Consider the following 16,856-nt stretch of genomic DNA (forward strand, 5'->3'; position numbering starts at 1 on the left):
CCTCAACAGTTTTCAGCATCCCTCCACCACCCCATCTCCTCTCACTTGCCTAGTTATCTTTCTGAACAGAGAGGGGGAGTGCTCTGGGTTCGGGCCCAATTTCCAAGTTCGGACTCCTCCCCCCGGACCGCACGCCAAATAAGCATAACTGTTTACTCTCTGATCATTTGTAAGTGTGAACTTGTGAAACAAACAAGGACAGATATACAGAGAGTGCTTGCTGAAGGCACAGAAGCTGTCACAGTCTGTTTTCGGGGGTGCTTTATAGTTTCCTGGTCTATGTTGTCACCCACCTGTGACGTCTCGCTCTTCCATTGGACTGATTAGACATGTGCTTCACGACGCAATCACGCAGAGCGTTCCCACCACATCTCAAACACAGCTCGAGTTCCCTTGAAAGGGAAAGGGAGTTTTCATCCTGCAAGTATGTTTCTCTGATTTTGTTCTTGTTGACTCAGGTCAGACTTTGACAATCGTGAGAGGAGTTCCCCAATAATTAGTTCTTTGGGAGTTTTGTTTTTTCACCTGAAAAGATACTGTGATTGTTTTGATGGGTTGGAACATTGGAAATCAACATATTTATAGTTTTTTTGACCTGCATTTCTAATAGCACTTGCAATTTTTTTTTTATTTTTTTATTTCAGTTGTGGTTGTGGATTCATTTCGAAACTCACGCAAGAAGTGAATATGTAGATTTGGAAAACTAAAGGGTTTAGTGTTGTTGTGGTGGTGTGTGCTTTCGGGAAGGTCTCTTGTGGCGATCTAAATTCTAAATTTCTTAATTATACATAAATTATTGGTCAGTTAATTTATTTAAGTTTGTTTTTATTCTGACCACTGCCTGCAGTGTGGAGGAGCTCCACTGTTACACCTTCATTATTTTGGGATTTCATCTAAGGCCCAGAGATTCAAATGTTGACAAAGTATCACATCTAGTGGTTTCAATCAACCCAAACAGTCAATATAGTGTATTTTTGAAATCCTCATGCAATTGTGAAGTGTAATTGTTTAGCGTTCTCCAGCCACATCAAAATCATAGCTACATCATGAATTTACACATTAGAAATGACAGAAAGTACCTGCAAGTACCACTATAAATATATCTTTTAAGTAGTACACTAACTCTAGCAAATGTGTCAGAGGATTGACCCATTGTCAAGTAATTGGTGACACCTTGAGTAATGCGATTGAAGGGGTAATCATAGTGGATATGGTCAGCCGTGTGTGTGTGTGTGTGTGTGTGTGTGTGTGTGTGTGTGTGTGTGTGTGTGTGTGTGTGTGTGTGTGTGTGAGTGTGGAGAACTATTGGCTTCAGGGTGCTCATCTTGCTGAGACATGGGTACTACACCAATTAGTCAGGGCCGGGAGCTGTATGAGACATATACACATGCACTCCCTCTTTCTCTCCCTTTCTATGTGTATTCTCATCCCTCGAGTCAATGCTGATATTTCATGGCAGTGTCTCAGTGAAACACCTTTAATGAATTATTCATTTAATTATTCAAGGTTCATTTTTTTGTAAAAACGAACAAATGTGCCATTATGATGTAAAACGTCTTACTACGATTTATTACGGTAAGCTTACTGTGCAATAGTGATTTATATTTAAAGATGTCAAGTTAGATTTGGTGGGAAATATCCAATCCAATCTCACTGCAATTTTGTACGAATTTTACGAGGTGGCTAATTCGTATGATTTCGTTCGAATGATCTACCCCTGAGCCCGCCCCTAAACCTACCCATCACTGGGGTTTAGACAAATCGTACGAATTCGTATGAGTAAGGTTGTACAAATTTGTATGAATTAGCCAAATTTAACTTACTAGTACGAATTCGTATGAATTGTTTTTGAGATAGCGATTTCAGGCTTACATCCTTTTTTTCTTATGCCTTTACATTATATTAATAAGCAGAGACAAAAAAAATGATAAACCATCAGATTCATCCATGTGAAAAGCAAGGCCAATTCACAACTGACCAATAACAGCAATAACCACAAATGGCGATAGATAGGCCAAAATTCCATAGTTCATCTTTAAAGTATTTTTTTTTTTTTAGGCTAGACAAGGAGGCATTGTTTGGTAATACTTTGGTATTGTGCTACTGCACTATTCTACAAACAACAAGTAACTTTGGAACTACATGAAGTTCTATAATGGCAACTTTAGGGAGATTTTTTTGCACGGTAGTGGATATGACATGTGAATGTATTTGATCTTGGAGGAATAGATCTGCTACGCGGCTGCTGCTGTTGATTATTGCTGTTGTAGATTATTGCTGCTGCTGTTACCCATCAATTACCCATAGCAGATCTATATCTGTTTGTATAGCACGAGTCACCAGCCTGCCAATGGTCCTTACCAGAAAGGATTAATAAACATTATACTGTATATCCAGAATTATGTTTTTAAGATTCACTCATTTTGTTATCCTGTGCTTGAATGTGAGAAGAAGTTGGATAAAGTGCTAAAGCTAAAATCAGCCTCTCGCAGCAGTGTATGTTTTGGCTTTGATCACCTGAACATCATTAGATCAGCTTTAAAATAAGATGTTAATTTTCTCTCCCTTTTTTCCTCAAGAATTGTTATTGTCTCATTTGCGCATGGGTGTGTTCATTCTCCATTACCTCCAGCCACCAATTTGCATAATTATCATTCTGAGTTGAGGCTCTTTTAACACGGGTAACTGCAAAAATCAGTAGAGTCTGGGTGAAAAGGATGTTTGGAGGAAAAGTTCTCAGATGTCTTTAAATGAACACTGATCAAGTCTAAATCTATAATTAATATGCCTTTTAGCACTGATAGAACAACCCGCTGGTAAATTTATGCAGTTTTGAAATATTTTTACTTCACTTAACTTAACAATCTCCATCACGTCTGCTTCCTAAAATATTTTAAAGGAGAACCCCGAGCTCATATTTTTGTACATTTTGAGTGCTGTCAGTACAGACAAAACAACAAAAACTGGTGTTGCCTACTGGTGTTCTCCTCTTTTTAAAATTCGCACCCTGTTGTCTTCAACGGGGCAAGTTCTAAACCTGCTTTTACACTCTTAGAAGAAACGGTTCTACCAGCACTACGTATTTGGGACCCCTAAAAGGTTCTATAACCCTTTTTAAGGCTTCAATAATAAGACCCCTTCTTTGTAACCAAAAGGTTCTATATGGAACCTGTTGGGTTCACTCATCACTCATTATCATTTGTTTTGTCCTTTCCGGATTAAATATTTCATATTATTTACAAATATCAAGACCCTAAAATGTATGTATGAATGCATGTGAATGAGCATAAAATTCAGGATATGGGGGTTAGAAAATGTATGTATTTATATAATTTTATGTAGTTCATCAATATCACACGAAGAGTGCATTTCTGTTTTTCCCCTCCAAAAATCAGCATTATTAAAATGTGATATTAAGTTACTACAACAGTTTAATTAACAATAATTTAATTACAACTACAAAATTTTGCAGAATAATGTAATAGCCTATAAAGAACCTCTGTGCCAAAAGGGTTTTTTTCTGGTTATTATAGAACCTTTTAGCATAAAAGATTCTTTGGAGTTGAGTAAAGAACCCTATGCTTCATATATAGAACCCCAATGAACCCTTTTTCTAAGAGTATAGCCTCTTACCATCCTTGATTTGTCATTACAAAAGCACAGCAATGTGAGTGGTGTTAAGAGTGACTACTGTCAATCTGACAGCAGTAGATGATCGCACGCGCGAACTCGACAATTGACAACTGTTGAATTCGACCGAAAACAGGAAGTAAAAACAGGTATGTGAGCTGGCTAAATTAACATAATTTTTTTTAAATATTTTTCACATCTACTGCAGTCAAATTGACCTTGGTCACTCTTAATAACACCACTCACATGGCTGTGCACTTGTAATTACAAATAAAGGATGTTAAGAGGCTAAAAGCAGGTTTAGAACTTGTTCCATAAAAGTCAACAGGGTACGAATTTTAAAAAGAGGATAACACAGTGTACGCAACACCTATTTTTGACGTTTTTGTCTGTACTGACAGAACTCCAAATGTACAAAAAATTAGCTCAATGTTAAAATTGACCAGGGTTCTCCTTTCAATGCAGCCAATAAGACCATAGTGGTATTTTCAATGACAAATTATGAAATTATAGCATTTGATGTCTTGATGTTCGAATAGGTGATCACATATTGGGTTTCTGTTATTTTAAAATTCATTAAACAAGATTAATGATCCCTTTTTAAAGATGATATTCTTGCCCTTTCAGATCAAATGAACTACTCAAATGTTTGTCCCAATTGTGCCATCTTTGTGTAAAACATCCAACATGATCAGAAGTTTTCTCTTGCCAGACTATTTGAATTTGTGGTGAACCCCTATTTCATTATTTCCTTACACTAATTACTCTTCTTCTTCAGTTCAGTTCAGTTCAGTCAACTTTATTAATCCCACAAGGGGCAATTCATTTTAGAGCAGCATGCTTGCAACAATACATAGCACAACCAGACACAATATTCACAACATACTGTCAGTCAGTTATGTGCACATTTAAAAAACCTCAAAAACCCTACCTACAGTTTAACAGTTTGATCGCACAAGGAATGAAAGATTTGGAGTAGCGGTTCGACTTACATACAGGAAGCGCATAACAACGCCCAGAGGGCAACAGAGAAAATTCACCTGCCACAGCGTGTTCCGGAGCGGCTAGGATACTCGCTGCCTTCCGAACTATTTCTTGGTTGCAGAAAAGAGTGAGGTCCCTCTGTTTCACACCAATGATTTTAGAACAGAAATTCACAATATAGTTCAGGCTATTCCTGTCTTTGACTGCCAGGTTCAAACCAACAGATAAAAGAAAAACTTAAGAGACTCTCAATAAAAGACTGGTAAAATCTACACAGGATGACCGGCGAGACAGAGAAGGATTTTGGTTTGTGGGGAAGATAAATTCTCTGTTGTCCTCGCTTCACAATGGCAGCACTGTTTATATCAAACTTAAGATGGTCATCAAAAACAATGCCCAAATATTTATATGATAAAACAATTTCCACCTTATCGTTATAAATAATGCTCTCTGAAGCAGTATCTCTCTTCCGCCTAAAGTCAATAATTAATTCTTCTTCTTCTTCTTCTTCTTCTTCTTCTTCTCTCTCTCTCTCTCTCTCTCTCTCTCTCTCTCTCTTGGCTGGCCTACAGCTGCTTGTTCAGCTGTCAGTTTCACAGCCAGATGACTCAATTATATTGTGGAAGTGGCAGCTTTTCAGTGAGGAAAGTGTGATCTTCAACAGCGGTATGGCTTTAAGACCATTTGGTAAGAAATGCTGGGGAAAATGGCCGCAGTGCATTAAAGGGCCCTTCATTAGTTGAGGTACATTAAGACTCCAAGAGGCTCACCACTCTCCTGAGCATAGATGATAACATTTACACACACAGTATCCACAAGTTAATGAAAATGCTTGCCATTGACTTTGTGTGTGTGTGTGTGTGTTCTGAGAGGAAATAAGGGGCTAGAGTCCTGGCAGTAATATCAAGCATGAGTAATTTACAGGGTTTTGGCTGTGTGGTATTTCTGTTCTCAGGCCTGTTAGAGATTTGTCCAGCAGATAGAGCACATAACTGATAGAGGGGAAGAGAGAGAGAGGCAGAAACTTAAAGCTTGTAGATAAAAGTCAATGTGCTCTTTGTTCAAGTGGAGACTGGTCTAATGTTTATCCATCATTTAAGGAAGGGACAAGAGGAACTGTTAAAGACCCCATGAAATTGTGGATTTTAGTCCATTCATGTTAGCTTTGAGGCCAGCTATACTGTATAATGTTCATTAATAGTCACTTTTTGCAGATTTGGATATCATGCAAAATGTAGCCTACATAATTTTACATTATGGTGACCTTGAATTTTCAGTCATGAAAAATATTAAATTAAAAGCAAAAAAATAAAAATAAAAAATGAATAGCATAATATTTTAACACAAGAGTTTAGTAAGTTTAATCAAATGGTTTGACTGAATTTGTCAGGCCTGAAAATAAGCTCTTGCCCACCTAATCTCGGTAAACCACTTCTGTTGCATTTGTATGTATGCATGCTTGCATGTGTGAACTTATTTATTAATCATTTCTACAATGTCTTGAAATTGATTAAAAAATGAAAATATAAATAAGTATTTTGTCAGAGCGAGGCTGAGGCAAAGATGAAAAGAAGCGATCTGGATCTAATCTGGCAAAATTCTAAATAACAAATTTACTCGCATACTCAAAATAAAAAAAAAACCCAGCTGAAAATATAAATACACAGGAAAGCATTAGGGCCTAAATGAAACAATTAACAAAACATATGTGGGTAAGTAAAAAAAAACAAAAAAAAAAAAACATGGCAATGAATGAACAGGGATGAAGGAAACATGAGAGACTGAACAGAAACATCAAACAAGAATACACCTCAAACAAAAATTCAAACCCAAATCAGATGTGACGTAAATTATGTTTATTAACAAAGTTCGGGAGGAGCACTTTCAGATAATTTACACGAGTGGAGAGCACTCAGCAAACAAAAATAAGACGTGTATATACTGTATATATTCAGCAGTCTCACCTCAATTCAGTGACAGTTTAGCAGCATCTTGGCTCGGTAATTTGCTACCATGCAACTAATTTGCTGCCCGCAACATCAAAGCTCTTTATCTGAGGAAGAAATGAACATCCCAGGGATCCACCGTTGCATTCCACCGACCGAGGACCATTCCGCCTACGCTGGACATCACTCCTGAGCCCCAGGCTTCTTCTCGCGGCCGCGCACCTGTCTGAACAGCTCTGTGCTCTCCAAGACGTTGAGGCCAGTTTTCACCAATACTTTCATCTTCCTCCCCGGCCTTCTCCTACCACTCGGCCATCCTGGCGATCCCACCTTTTGGAAAGTGGATAATAGCAAGATTGAGGCAAGTGCTGAGTAATTCGGACGTGCAAGCTTCACAAAAAAGAAAAAAAGTGGAACTGTATGATCTGTATGTTACCTTACAGTCAGCCAACCTCTCTCCAAAGTCCACACGAACTCCCAAGACAGCTCACAGGCAGAGCAAAGCCTGCAGGCCCCAAGTCGCCTCCACAGACACCACCGTCGTCCTCCCGCACAAGATCCGGCTTGCTTCCCCCATCAAGCTGCAGCAACAGCGAGCCTGGGCCCCACCCTAGATGCCACCATGGCAGGCCCACCTCTCGACAAGGCCCAGCCCTCCATTGCGGTTTCTGCTGCCGCAGCACCGCATTCAGCCGGGCACAGTGGCCTCCCAACAGCCTCTAGCCGACATTCGCTGCCCTGGCTTATACCCTTCCCAGCTGTCTCATGCAACCTAAATTACAATATTCTCTCTTCACAGCAACACCGATGCCTGTTCCGTCAAACACAGTCACCATGGAACCACCACTGGTGTCTCAAAACCAGTGTTGTAGTCGAGACCACCTCACTCGAGTCCGAGTCCAGACCGAGACCAGAGAGAGTCGAGTCCGAGTCAAGACCGAGTCCATAGAGAGTCGAGACCGAGTCGAGTCCGAGACCAGAGACGGTCGAGTCCGAGTCGAGACCGAGACCACTGAGGGTTGATTACCTAATTTACTTTTATTTACTTAGAGAAATCCTTATTTTTTTTAATTTTTTTACTGAATTTACTTGATCAGTTTAGGGTAAAAAGGCCACATAGTAGGTGGTGTTAAAAGTAATTTTATTACAATTTGTCATGCGCAGTTGCGCACTAGAAAATCACCAATCACTGGATGTGTCAATCAATTTAAAGAAATATTTTATTAACATTAGGGCTGTCGCGGTAATGGAATTTCCCTTGCGGTAATATTGAGTGGCTCAATAGCGCGATATGCGGTATTACCGCCATTTATTTATTTAATTTATATGTTTTTGTTGCTATATAAATAAAGTTTACGATGTGGACAAAAACGAGGACATTTTCATTGTAACCGAAACTAAACAGCGTCTACAGTATATGCGCATTGAAAAACTTTCACTCAGCGCGCATATTGTTATGACAACGGACTTTGAGCGAGTCATTGAACCGTTCATTCAACGAACACGTTTAAAAAAGCTGATTCATTAAAAGAGATGTAAAGAAACAATATGTTAATTATTCCTAACATTGATGTTCAACTTTTCGAGGCTCAGCTGAGCAGCAATGCGTCGCATAGGCAACGCTGAAGCTGATGCTTCACTTATTAGAGACCCATTGATTCAATGCGTGACTCACTGATTTTATTTCGGCTTCCTTGTGCTGTGGGATGTTGAACAGCGCTGCTGCTGACGCGGATTTATGGGAAAATACACGTGAAGAGAACGTTAAAATGATGATGCAACAAATATTTCGCTTCCCTTTGATACGACAAGCTTTTCACGACTTCAAAGACAGAGGTAATTGCACGCGCTCTGCCGATCTCTCTCATTCACTATCTGTGTGAAGCCTGTAGGCTACACATCACCATGATAAACAGTCTTGTTATCATTATGAACTGGTTTAACATTCAATACACATGCATTACGTTCAAAACAAGAAGGGTATAGCCTTATAAAAAAAAATTGAATATCGCGGTTGCTGCGGTTACGTGCAATCCTCTGCGGTTGTCTTGTCAGAAGCGCGGTAGCTACTACAATATTGCGGTTACCGCGACAGCCCTAATTAACATACATTAATAATCATGAAAAATATTTTGAATTGAACTCGAGTGGACTCGGGAATAAGTCCGAGTCCTAAAAAAAAAAAATGTTCGAGTCCGAGTCAATTCCGAGTCCAAATGCACACGAGTCCATGACAAGACCAAGACCATTAAAATATGGTCTCGAGACCGAGTCCGAGACGAGTCCGAGTCTCGAGTACTACAACACTGCTCAAAACATCTGTGCACAGATCCTCTCAGATGCGATTGTAGACCTTTCTTCTCTTCTCTCTCTGCTCCTCACAGTCGAACTAGACCGACAAATAGACTGTGGGGATTTCTCCATTACCCTAGAAAACACAAGCACATATTCAACCCGTGGTCTTTCATTTTCCAATGTTTTTAAATGCTTTTTATTGTTTTACCGAGAAGATCTGTACAGCTTTCCCCCACATGCGGCACAAACTGAATGATTCTCTTGCAGTCATGGCCAAGCTCGCACTGTCCTATGGTGGAGGGCACATCTTCACATACCATTAAACTTTTTTTTCAGCCAAAGGTGCTGTGTGAGTCGCACAGTGGAACCAGTGCACATACTGGGACGCACTCAACCCAGATATCCACAGCAGGGTGTTTTTAGGCTGTATAAATATTTCTTGTGCGGTCTGCAGGTCAGTGGCACACTCAACTACATCGTGCCCACAGGTTAACCCCTCCTCTCTTCCCGGCCAGGGAACAAGCACTGCTAAATCCACCAGCTATGTACTTTATGCAGCAACTGCCAGTGCAAACCAGGATTTTGAAAGGAAAGTCTACAGTGGCTGAGAGAGCTCAATGCGCTGCAACTGAAGCAAACACATACAAATGAAAAAAAAAAAAAAAAAACGTGTGCAAATAAAAAAAAACATGCAAATAGAAAAAAAAAAACGGTAACACTTTATTTGAAGGGGTGTGCATAAGACTGACATGACACTGTCATAAACATGACATAACACCTGTCATGAACATAAAGTAGTCTTTGTGAATGTTTATGACTGTTGTCATTAAGTGTCATTCGGTAAATTATGACACTTTTAATGCAAGGTTGACATTGTTTAACTCTTTCCCCGCCAGCGTTTTAAAAAAAAGTTGCCAGCCACCGCCAGGGTTTTCGCTAAATTTGAATGCCCCGCTGAATATTTTCTTCCATGAATATATGAAGATGATATATATAAAAATAAAGATCTGAGCCTCTGCTTTTAGGCAAAAAAAAACGTTTTTATTTTATCTTCATCTGTTCTTTTTTTATTGCCTCTTGAACAGAGGTAGGTTTTTGTTAAAAACACAACATTTTGGACAAAAAACTGAGAAAAAGGTATTTTTATCAAACAAGTGCATTTAAAAGCAGAATACATTCAGATGTTGTTTCCTTCATATATAAAACTTTCCAAAATAAATTAAAAACATAAAATAAATGTAAAATATATCAAATTTCCCAGGATGTAAGGGAAATGTAACTTTTGCAATAAAACTTCTGCCTCTGCCTCTCTGTGTTCTACCTGTGAATAATGAATAATTGGAATTACAATAAACAGGCCTAGACACACACACACACACACACACACACACACACACACAAATACATATTACAATGTGGTAAATGTGCACAAAGAGAGAAATAATTTGACAATTACACCTTCATATTTAGACAGCCACACATAAATGCCTGCACACACACATACATATTATAGTGTCATAATATTATACGATCTATCTGCGGCACGTCCATGGCTAGAACTTTCTATGACAACATGTGCATCTCTCTCACTGACTACTTCGTCCCGATCAGATTCAGAATTATCAAATAAAGAGTGATCGGACTCCGAGTCCATTAACCTCCAGTACTTCAGCCATATACCTCTGCATTGTCTGTCTGATACATTCTCACTACTCCACTGTTTGAGACGATTGCAATCTGTTTCTCTGATCAAAGAGTTGCGCACTCATTCAGGACATGCGCGCGGGTCTTCCTTACCGTATACCACCTAAAACACGGATACCCGGAAAATTCCGTGTTTGGCGCAGATGCGTTTTTTCATTAAACCCGGAAAATTCCGTGTTTGGCGGGGAAAGAGTTAAAATGTCTTTGTTATGACAACTTGACATTAACATAGACAAAAATGTCTTTGTTATGACAACTTGACATTAACCAAGAAATCATAACATGTCACAAATATGTCATAACAGGTCTAATTATCAAACTTAAAGAAGTTATTTAGCTTTGTATTAACATTACCCTGTCATATCAACGATGTCATGCAAATAACACGGACCATAACGGAAATGTTTCCAGGGGAATCAAATAAGTGACGAACCCGGCTGGGACGTGCTTATTGCTCGTAGCTTCAATATGCCCTCCTACTTTCAAAGGGCAGACGGCAGAGCCCTTAAAGTGGGAGTGAGCAGGGCACCAGTGTGCAATTATGTAGCTGTGTGGAATGCACTTGATGAAGGGAGCAACAAAAAACAACGTAATTTCCTAATTATTTTCACCTGGGCCACTCCTGTACCATCGCGTCCAACCCCAGAGGGGCTGGAGGACTCAGGGAAAACCACAGTGGACAGTGTGATGTTTCCCTGGATGCAAATAGGTATACCTAGGTACAACCGGAATGTTTCCATAGGAGCTCTACCACCTCGGGGTGGAGTCTCCACTCCCTGGGCCTAGGCCCCTGCCAGAAGCGGGACTCGAACCGCGGGGAGCGTGCACTGAGCACTCTCCTCAAAGAGCGCTCGGCGGGAGCGGAGCGTCCATACAGGCAGACCTTCACAATGCTCACAGCCAGCCCCCTCGAGAGCTGACTGGGCATGCTGGACTCCCAAACAAACAACACAAAGAACATGTGTATCCCCGCCCGTTAGATAGCGCAAGCAGGGAGGAACACACTTCTTAAATGCTGTTCGCTCGCCATAGTCTCTCATTCAGATTTGTTTGTGTGGTGTAAATTGTGATAACTCCTGCCTAGCAAATACGAAGGACCGACACAGTGTTTACACTCAGACAGATTCACACATAGCGCTTTCTGAAGGCACAGCAGCTGTTGCACTGATGTTTTCGAGGTGCTTTAAAGTTTCCTGGTCGATGACGTCACCAGCCTAGGATGTTCTGTCTCTCCATTGGACTGATTCCATACGTGCTTCAGGACGCACAATGCAGGGGCATTCCCATAGCGGTTACACGCAGCTCGAAGTTCCCTGATAGGGAACTCCATTATATCACTGACAGACAAGGACGGTTTGACCTAAAAATATCAAAATGTAAAATACTGTGGAAACAAAGACGCCTACATCTTGGATGTCCTTGAGGTAAGCTAAAACATATCAAAAATTTATTTCAAAGTGAAATATCCCTTTAATAAGTGGGTAGTGATCTGGATCATCAGACAGGTGAGTAATGAGCATTAGCAGTTCAACTGATATGGACAACTGGTATAATGGAACAAGTCTCTCGAAGAGGACGATGAAGGTGAGTAGTCGGGTAAGTAGCTCTCATGTAGATACTGACAAGACTGGACAACTGGTGAATGTGTGCAGTGTGCTTGTGAAGGGTGCTTGATGAGGGTGTGACAGATGCGGCAGATTAATATTCCGGTGATTGTGAATGAGTGGGTGGAGCTGAAGGACTTGATGATGATGGCGTGTTGGTTGAATCTTTGACATATCATCCCTGGTGTAACAGTCCTTCCTTAATCTAGGAAAATTTTGAAAAAAATCTAAATTAAAGAACAAATGTGATGTTGTCCTTTATTATTAGTTACAATGTCAAATTGTTAATACAAATTTACCTCCGCTTTTATGGACAAAAAAAACAACAAAAACAAAAAAACAACAACAACTGAACTGAACCTTGCAGCCTGGAATACTTGAAATAGCTATCGATCAATTACATTTATTGTGCTCTTGAAATGTCCTTTTGTCTAGCATGTCCTCATTTGGACTACTTCCTGACAGTCTATATGATATTATGTCACTGAAGTGTGGCAGCGATTGGGACAGGGCCCATGTATTGAAGCAAATCATGTTTTATGGCTGTGACATAACTGATGTCTATTTGAAAAAAAAAAAAAAAAAAAAAAAACATAACTATGAGCACTTCAGTGTGTTTCAACTAACTATGTCAAATAACTATGTCAGTACTAGAAGAAGAACTGTCTTTAATCCTGCCTTCACATTCTACTGAAATTGTTGTAAACACAAGTTTCCTGGTCAGAAATTGGAAATGAACGCCCTCTCAAGTCATATTTACAACTGGGAATCTCAGAGATAATTTTGATACCAGAGTTTTTGAGTTGGGCGTGCCATAAATTTTTTCACAACAGCTACTAGACTCTCATACATTTTGTTTCTACATAGAGTCTGGCTCAACTGACAAGTGTTAATTTCTTTGTAGGCAGATAATGTGTTGAAGTCTAAAACTATTGGATCTGCCCAGAGTCACTCTGGATCTGCCATAACCAATCACTAACGCTTGGTCGTGACGTATGACGACTCAAACTAGTGCACGACATCAATTGTCATCAATACAACACAAGCCCAGAAGTAGTACTGAAAGAAAATGAAAACTGAGCGGAAGTACGTAGGGCGTAGCCAGGCTAACATTGCCTTATATTGTCGTTAAAGTAGTGCATATTTAAATATATATGAATAACCATTTGAAGGATGTGAGTTTTTATAGACAATTAAAATAGCATGTTTTTGACCGAAATTCCAGAATTGTCAATAACAACAAGAACATTTTGGTTTTAAAAAGATTTCCCCAATAAATAGGGGGTTTGTGTTCCCCATGATCCCTATTCTTTCTAACAAGAAAGCACTTGATCACGACAGGCTCATAATCACAACTTCAGAAATGGGAGGTAGGACACTTCCGATAGCATGTGAAGGTAGCATTGGGTACTTCATGGGATTATTAAGATTCACTGATGACTGCCTGTATGTCTGTATGAGTGTGTGTTTTTTTTTTTTACACACTACTTTGCTTGGCATTATGGTTGCTCCACAGGACAGTTACCCTGGCTCTCTCTTTTGCTGTCTAAGCTCAAAGCAATCATCCTTCCCTGGGACAGCCTCCCACAGAGGGGCAGATGCTCACATTTTACCCATCAGGAGTACCACTCCACCCACCCATAAAAACACCCACCAACCACACGCTCACCCATAAAACACACACTGATGATAATGAAGTCAGACACATTGATAGATGCATAACTGCATAGGTATGAATGAGATATTGAAAGCGAAAATTTATGTAATATGGATTGGAATACTATATGGTTGTCTTACTGAATAATAATCCCCTGTTTTAAATTTAAATTGTGGTGTTATTTGTTCACCCTCATGACGTTTTATTATTGTTTTTAGTTGAACACAAAAGAACAGTATTTTTTAAAGGGGTGGTTTACTGCTTTTTTCCTTTGCATGGTTGTGTTTATGGGGTGCAATATAACATGTATTCGTGGTTTTTCTTTTTTAAAAAGTCTTATTTTTCATAAATTTCACCTTTATTGTCAGCCTCGTTCTCCTCTGTCATATAAACGACCGGTTGACTTCCTGAATCTATGAAACCACTCCCTCAGAAACACGCAGTGGGCTCCGATTGGTTAGTTTGGGCCGGTGTGTTGTGATTGGCTAAACCGTAGTACACGTTGTCTGGATACATAATGCCTGTGGCGAAGGGGGCGTGGTTCAGCGAAGTCTGTAGTGGGAGAGGAAGTCTGTAGAGAAGTCTCTAGGGGGACGGAGCCGAGCGGTGAATAAGTGGGTCAAGTTCAAATGACAAACACCTGTCTGTGATTTCAGTGATTGGCATGAGGAGAGTGCATATAAGCGGGCCGTCCGGACAACAGTTTGAGAGAGAGAGACTGGCAGCTTGTGCACGTATCCCATGGAGTCCTGTTACCGTGCGCGTGACATTTGAAAGCTGTATTCAGCAGGAAGGGTTTTCACTGCAACGGTGTTCAGCAAAGCTGTGTTCAGTGGGAAGAGTATTATCGCCTATTATTTATTTTTGCCTTTAAAATTCTGAGTTAACTTTATTTGAGCGCAACCTCGCACTGTGAAAAGAGTTGTGTAAATAAAAGTGCACGAGTCCCAGTATTCGCCAACCCTGTGTCTCCTTTCATCACCCAAACATAAACTAACCTGTTCTTACATCACAACGCCCATTACCTTTACGGGCGAAATTTGCATGTGTGTATTCCTGTCAAATGTACATAATGGTGTCGATACTTCCGTATCAGTTTGAGGCAGAATCAGACCCAGAAAGCGGCGATGAAGAGAGTCAAGCAGAACCTCACCACACACGGCTCTTACAAAACGTTTCTGAATGGTAATTTGCTTATATTTTTTAACTTTATAAACGTTTGTCTTACACAAAATAGCATCAAACTAACTGGCTACTATTTACACAAACAGTGTTGGCATTGGTTTACGTTCTTGATCAAATCGAAAAATAATGTCATAAAGTACATGAAAAATACATTTTTCATGAATGAATGTTTTCATGAATCATAAAAAAAGTTACATATAGGACCTTTAAGTCTTAGCCTACTTACAGGTTGTGGCCCAACAACTGCTGCCTCTGATTTTAAAGTTGGAACTGCTTCATGTTTAGTAACAGTTTCTTGTTGAATCCGGTGTTGAATTCGTGGAGATTCTGAAAGCTGTCTTTCGTAAAATGCGCAGCACAGAAAGCTAAATTACGATCATCATTTTCAGGAACATAATCAAACAAATTGTATCCATTGTTGACGAAGTACAGCGTCCGTGGGAAGTTCGAACACAGAAGACCTGACAGCTGCGTGAAAATAACACACTCGTCGAGCCGCAGAAATATGGCCATGCCCTTTTTTGCATATTCCGGAGGGAGGGTTGATGCAAATCTATGGGTTAGTGACGTCTAAATCCCAGCTGTAGTCTCAATCGAGTTATTTTTGTAGGCATTCAACTTCCTGACTTTTAAAAGATGATATCTCATTGAAATTTCAGCGCTGCAACTTTGCAGATACGGTTCATGCACCAACAGCAACATTACACACTATTTAAAATGAAAAAAGTGAAATCGCCATTATGCTCTTGCCTCAAAGTATAATTTTTGACTGTGCTGTACAGTAAGTCTTGTAAGCTTTATAATTGGTTTGTGTAAGTCAAATATTAAAATTGTAATACACTAAAAATCCACAAAGCTTGTGTCTATCCCACATCATTGTAGAGACCAAGAGAGTCAGTAGTTCATATAGAGTCAAGGGGCGTGTTCAATACAAAACAGAGACCAGAAAAGGGCAGAGTCTGAGTCAAGACACAGGAACCAAGACCAAGACCAAGACCAAGACCATGACAATATGGTCTTGGTCATTATTATGGACTCAGTAGCATGTGGACTCCGTCTTGACTTGAACTCAATCCTTTTCCAGTCTCAGTTTCCACTTAGAGTCAAATGAGCTGGTTTTGACTACAACACTGATATCCCATATTGCAAAAACCAATGCAAGTTGGAATCACATACATTAATGCATTCATGAAAAACGTTGGTTTGGTGTCACTGATGCTGAAGCCCCATTTTAAATGACTTCAGAATATTGTATGGTATTTGATGTCCTGTTAGGAGCTTGACAGATGATTAGCTTGACAGATAAGATTAGTCAAAACTATAAAAAAAAGAAAAAAAAAAACAATCCAAGGAAAAAAAAGATAGCCATAGAATGTAAATAATAGCAGAACTCAATGTTTTCATTGAACTATTCATTCAAACTATAGTCTTCATATATAAATTATTAGCTGCACTGAGATCTACAGGGGATGATTTGCTCCACATACTGTGTGTTTCGACACTCTCAATACGGCATGGCTCTGTTCCTCTGTCTATTGTCCTGTCAACCTACTTTCTCAGCTCTAAGGTTGGGACTCAAACACAGGGTCAGGCCTCCTCAGTGCTGCCTGAGATCTGCAAACCCCCCAGTAAGGATCACCTATAGATTATCACCCCTCTTTCCCCTAAAATCATTATTTGCGAGTCAAACCAAGCTCAATTGCCACCTTTCCCTCTCTTTCTCTCTCACTTACTCCCTTTTACTGTGGAAAATGCATTTTATGTAAAATTCTTGGACTAAATAAGCTACAGTCCAGATGGATAGGTTCTTGACAGTTATGAATGAGGGTCTGGCTACATTAAGGCAATGAA

Source organism: Pimephales promelas, chromosome 8 (assembly GCF_988280905.1).
Source record: "Pimephales promelas chromosome 8, fPimPro1.hap1.1, whole genome shotgun sequence".
Lineage (NCBI taxonomy): Eukaryota > Metazoa > Chordata > Actinopteri > Cypriniformes > Leuciscidae > Pimephales > Pimephales promelas.